This window comes from Dendrobates tinctorius, unplaced genomic scaffold, assembly GCF_039654945.1.
Source record: "Dendrobates tinctorius isolate UK_male_01 unplaced genomic scaffold, ASM3965494v1 ptg000084l, whole genome shotgun sequence".
NCBI lineage: Eukaryota > Metazoa > Chordata > Amphibia > Anura > Dendrobatidae > Dendrobates > Dendrobates tinctorius.
The window spans coordinates 7,141,216-7,147,528 of NW_027361752.1; positions in this window are offsets into that span (position 1 = coordinate 7,141,216).

A 6,313-nucleotide genomic window follows, 5' to 3' on the forward strand; every position below is an offset into this window, starting at 1 on the left:
GCTGCACATTGACCCAGGTGAACAGTGAGTGTCCTGCAGATTACGTGCTGTATATGGGGACAGAATGATTGTATTGTCTTCTAAACAGGTCTTTAACCCCTACATGACATACAACATGCATTTACGTCATATGTCATGTCCCTGACTTTGATGTGGGCCCGCACGCCTAACCCGCATCATTCCCGGCAGATGATGACTGTTATCTTGTGAAATGTCACTATCAGTCTCTGACAAGAGACGAAATCTCAAGCACAGAATACATAATCTATAGTAGTATGATATTTATATCAACCAGGATAGCTTTGGGTAAATACCCTATGGAGCTCCTGTCACATATGCAACACCAAAAAATTGGAACAAAAACACCATAGTGCTAGAATTCACAATATCAAAAGTATTTTTAATATAGTAATGCAAAATATTAAAATACAGACATGAATAGATGTCTACATGCGGCGTATTTAAAGCAGCTATGAGGAGCACTAGCTACATCAAGGCCCCCCCGAGGAAGCGACCGCGAAACGCGCGTAGGAGCGTGTGCCTGCATATGGATAAGGACATGGATAAGGAAAACTCTTAATTATACTCCTTTATAGTTCCCCGTTTTTTCTCCTACCTCTGGGTCTAATTACATGCAATATTGGTGGCGCGTATTGTGACCTATTATAGAGGAGTTGTTTGTTAGGAGAATGATGGGGGGGTTCTATGACACTTTGCCTTTTGACATAAAAATCGTACTATCACTTGGAGATATTATTAGTATTTAGTCCATGTATTTCCTTTCCATTATGTAGTGTTGATGGATTTTGTTACACCTGGACCCATATTGAATTGTTTCGGATTCATTATGTATTCATGTCTGTATTTTAATATTTTGTATTACTATATTAAAAAATACTTTTTATATTGTGAATTCTAGCATTATGGTGTTTTTGCGCCAATTTTTTGGTGTTGCATATCAATCTCTGACAGCGGCATTTAATACACGCTGGCAGGGGGCATGTCATTCTACGCGCCCATTGATGTGATTGCGAGGCGCCGATGGGTTGCCATGACAGCCAGGGGTCTGCTGATGACTCTCGTGCCTGTCACTACAATTATCCTGTGAAAGCCAGTCTGTAGCTGGCATTCGTAGGAAATTGTGATTTTCCCTACACATAGCTGTGCTGATCCACTGCTATGTATAGCCAAGTGATCAGACAACCGCAGCTTCAAGTCCCCTAAGGGGACTATTAAATACAGTGAAAAGTTGAAAAAAATTTAAAAAAAAAACAAAAACACAAGTTCAAATCACCCCCCTGCTTTTGCCCTATTAAAATTAAAACAATGAAAAAAAGCACACATATTTGGAAACGCTGCATTCGTAAAAATCCGATCTAGCAAAATGTAAAGTAGCTTAATCCGATCGATAAACGGTGTAACGAGAAAAAAAAATGGAAAAGGCAATTAAAACATTGTATCTATCCCAAAATGGTATCTGTAAAATTGTCAGCTCAGGGTGCAAAAATAATCTCTCATACAGCACTTTATCCCGAAAATTGAAAGCGTTACAGGTTTCGGAAAATGGCAACAACAACAATGGGTTTTTTTTTTTTTGTTTTTTTTTTTACAAATTTCCTAATTTTTTTTCTACCACTTAAATAGAAAAAAAACCTATACATGTTCAGTATCTGCGTACTCTTACGGACCTGTAGAATCATATTGCCAGGTCCATTTTACCATAGAGTGAACATGGTACATAAATCCCCTGCATAAAAATTGTGAAATAGGACAAAAGAATAAAAAAAGTAATGGCTCTTGGAAGAAGGGAAGGAAAAAATGAAAACAAAAAACGGAAAATCACCCACGGGTGGAAGGGTTAAACTTGCTCCACCACCTACAAAGCTTTGTTGGTGAATCCAGATATTCTAGCTACTATGAGTTACTTACAGCAACCCCCTTTTCTCATATGACTCTTTACGTTCTGCTTTAAGAAGATGTCCAGGATTGAAAAAACATGACTGATTGCTACGCCTTTCTACATGTTCATCACTTTATTGCGCCACTGAAGTTATTGGGGTTGAGTTACAATGCCGCAAACAATCTATAGACTGATGTGATGCTCCCATTCTATAGGGAGGAATAGAACTAAGAGACTTGGGTGTACCAATAGATCGCATACTGAACATGAGTCAACAGTGTGATGCAGCAGCAAATAAAGGCAAAAACAGCTCTAGGATGTATTAAGAGAAGCATAGAGTCTAGATCATGTGAAGTAATTATCCCCCTCTACTGCTCTTTGGTCCTGCCTCATCTGAAATACTGTGTACAGTTCAGGTCATCATGTACCTGTGCTAAAATGTGCTTTGGACAAATGGGACTCCATACTTGCACCGGCAAAAAAAGCTCACATGGGCTATGTGACAATGTAATACAGATTATAAGGTCAGTAGACAGGGGGCAATGGCATCAGCTATCCAAGCTTACAATGTTGACTTCAACAAAGTAAAGAAATAATAGATGGAATAGTCATCACAAGATGGGTCAGTTCATTCACCTTCATGAAAATAGAATTGAGAAAAGTGTAGAAATATGTACTAAGGAGGACATGGTCAAGTATCTAGAATACCATCACAGCCATTCTTATGGTGTTACATTAGCTACTTGTTAGCTGCATACATCTGTGGGCTACTGTAGTGGCTGTAAGATGAGTATGTTATGCACAAATCTTCCATAACACTTATGTTTTGCTAGATATATATTCATATCTATAAAATAAAAAATGTACTTTCTTGAACTGCCAGCGAAAAGTCGTCTCCATTCATGGACAAAAGTTTTGAAACTGACAAAAATTTTGGTTTTAACAAAGTTTACTGCTTCAGTTTTTATGGTGGCAATTTGCAGTAACTCTAGATTGTTATAAAGACTGATTAAATTAATTGCAAAAAAAATGCCAATTCACTCCTTACCATAAAAGAATAACGTAATCACAAAAATCTTACTTCCATTGAACTTCAGCCTTGCCACAAAACGATCTACTGATAAAATTTCAGTGATGTTCTCATTAGCTGAGGAGAAAGTGTTAACAAGGATAAGGCAGCTTATATCACTCTGTCCTGCTGATTGAATTATAAAAGCAGACTGGTTGCTTTAAAAAGAGGCTATTTCTTGAAATCATTGTCTTCTTCTTTTAACCATGGTTACCTCCAAGGAAACATGCAGTTTTTATTGCTGTGTATCAAAAGGACTTTACAAGCAAGGACATTGCTGCTTGTAAGATTGCCCTTAAATCAACCATTTATCAGGCCATCAAAAACTTTAAATAGGAAGGTTGAATTGCTGTGAAGAAGGGTTCATGATGCCCAAGAAAGTCCAGCAAGTGCCAGGCCTGTCTTCTGAAGATGGTTCAGTTATTGAATAGTTTTATCACCGATGCAGAGCTTGATCAGGAATGGCAGCAGGCAGGTGTCATTGTATATGCATGCAGTAAGGCAAAGGCTTTTGAAGGATGGCCTGGTGTTAAGGGCAGTAAAAAAGTCACTTATCTATGAGAAAAACATGAGGGACAAACTGATATTCTGCAGGATTAACAAGATTGGACTGCAGAGGACTAGGGTATGGTTATTTTCTCTGATGAAGGTCCCTTCCGACTACTTGGGACATCTGGAAAAAGGATTGTCCAACAAAGAAAGGGTGAGTCCTGTCTCATGTCAACAGTAAAGCATTCTGAGTACATTCATGTGTGGTGTTGTTTTTTTTCATCCTTGAGGGGGCTCACTTAAAATTTTGCCTAAGAACACTGCCATGAATAAAGAATGGTATCAAAATATCGTCCAAGAGCAACATCTCCCAATGATCGAGGTGCAATTTTGTCATGAGCAATTTCTTTATCCAGCATGACATCTCAATGTCACAAGGCAAAAGTGATAACTAAGCATCTCTGTGAGCATAATATTGAATTTTAGGGTATATGGCCAGGAAATTCCCTAGATTTCAATCTTATTGAGAACTTGTGGTCCAGCATCAAAAAATGGGTGGACAAGCAAAAACACAGAAATTGAGGTAAACTCCAAACACTAATTGACAAGAATAGATTGTCGTAAGTCAAGTTTTGTCCCAGAAGCCAAAATCCAGCTGCCAGTGTGAATTGCAGAAGTCATGAAAAATAAAGGTAAACACCATAAATATTGCATTTTTACATAAACCATGCATTTGTCAAAAAAAGTTTAAAACTTATAAAATGCTTATAATTTGACTGCAGTAGCTGTAGAAACATCTAAAAACGCTTTGAAAAACGTTATCCTGCAGATATAGGGTTAATCTGCAGTTTAATAGTGTTCCAAAGGTTCCCTACTGCTGTAGTGAAGGAGGAAATGAGCTTTTGTCCTCCTGGCAGCCTCTGGCTTTCATTCACAGAGGCGCAGCCGTCACAGCTTCAGTCACAGTTCTGTACATAGTGAGTGGCGGCTGTAACTGAGCGGTGACTGACGCTTTGCCAGCCGAACCTCTATGATTGAAAGACCTAGGCTGCTGGGAGAAATAAAGTTCATTTCCTCCCTGTAGCTGGGCTTTCAGTGTGGCAGCTGCTCAGCTTTAGAAAGCTATTAACCTGCAGATTAACCCCAAATCTGATGGAAACTAGTGTTCTTTGACATGACAGGTTCCCTTTAAGACAGAAATGGACAAACACATTGGCCGTTACTTTATGTGCAAGACATGAATATTTCCTCACTATTTGAAGGACTGTGCATTGTTCTTTCCCACGGTATGTATGTCGGCTGTCATTTTTATTTTTACTTTTACACCATCTAATGTATATGAGAATTGTCATGGGTGATGGAAGTATCCTGAGCTGCTGGATTGATGACGGGCCATGATGAAGAATGACAAGCTGGTTTATTGTCAACGCGTTTCAGAGTCACGCTGACTCCTTCTTCAGGACACCCAAAAATGAAACACTTGGATAAGATAATATTGCGCTTTGGCATCTTTTACCTTCCATCTAATGTAGACCGAGCTAAGACACGTATAGTATCAGATCACCTACACATTACTGCAGGTCTTTTATGAGATTCTTATCTAAATCCATAGGCAATAATATTGAGCTGGTTTCCCTTTTGCAGATATAACAGCTTCTACTCTCTAGGGAAGATTTTCTAAAGGATTTTGGAAGTGCCACATAATACATTTCCTTTACAGGACTAGTGGCTTCTTTACATCACTTCATCTGAAACTTGCTATCGTGCTTGGTGATATAAGGGTTTATGTAACTGTTCGGCAATGGAAACCCATGCCATGAAGCTACCGGTGCACAGTTTTTGTGCTGATGTTAATGCCAGAGGAGGTTTGGACTCTGCAGTTATCGAGTCAGCAGTGTGTTGGTGACTTTTTTACACTAAGCGCCGCAGCACTCGGTGACTCTGATCTGTCACTTTACATGATCTGTCACTTTATGGCTGAATTTCCTAAATGATCCACTTTTCAATAACACCACTCCTAGGTGATGGTGGTACATTCAGTAGAGAAGACCACCGGTGATGTCCTATAACAGGGTCGCGCTCGTATCGCTGAGTTCTTTAGAACGTTCTAGTCTTTCACCCATTAGTATCGGCCAACAACATGGCGAGGGGGGCAAATATTACCTAGGGAATATGAGACTGAATGAAAAACCTGAATTCAATGATTAAGACGTGTGTTCCAATACATTTGTCCATATAGAGAATCCTTTTCTCTGTCTGTCCAAGGATATGCTCTTCATCTCATCAATACCAGCTACCTACTAAACCAAAGCTACATCTAGGCTGATGCTGTAGATATAATTCCCTTTGTTTCCATCTCAATTCTGTGTTGCCTTTGTAGTCTTTGCTAAGTACAAAGTTTGCTGCCACTAGGTGGCGCTACAGGATTTTTAGTGAAAAAAAAGTCCGCTTTTCTAAAAATGCATTAATTATGAGCTTTAAGCAAAATGTAGTTTTAAACAAAGGGAACAATAGTTTCTTAATGATCGTGCTATTTTTACAACATCTGTATCACCAATGTAATAACAAATATACAGTAGATACAATATCCATCGTCAGTGGTAGTGAAATTACAACCTACGTATTGTAACATGTCAGAAGAAAGCAAAGGTTTAAAATCTACATTAACTCCTTTAGGACTGAGTTTTCTTTTTCCATTTCCGTTTTTACCCCCCCCCCCTCACATATATATCAAATTAAAAAAAAATTGAAAATTTTGTAAATAAAAATTTTTTTTGTGTGACTATATATATTCTGAGACCTGCAAATTTTTTTTTCCCTTTGATTTAATTTAATTTAATTTATTTTAATTATAT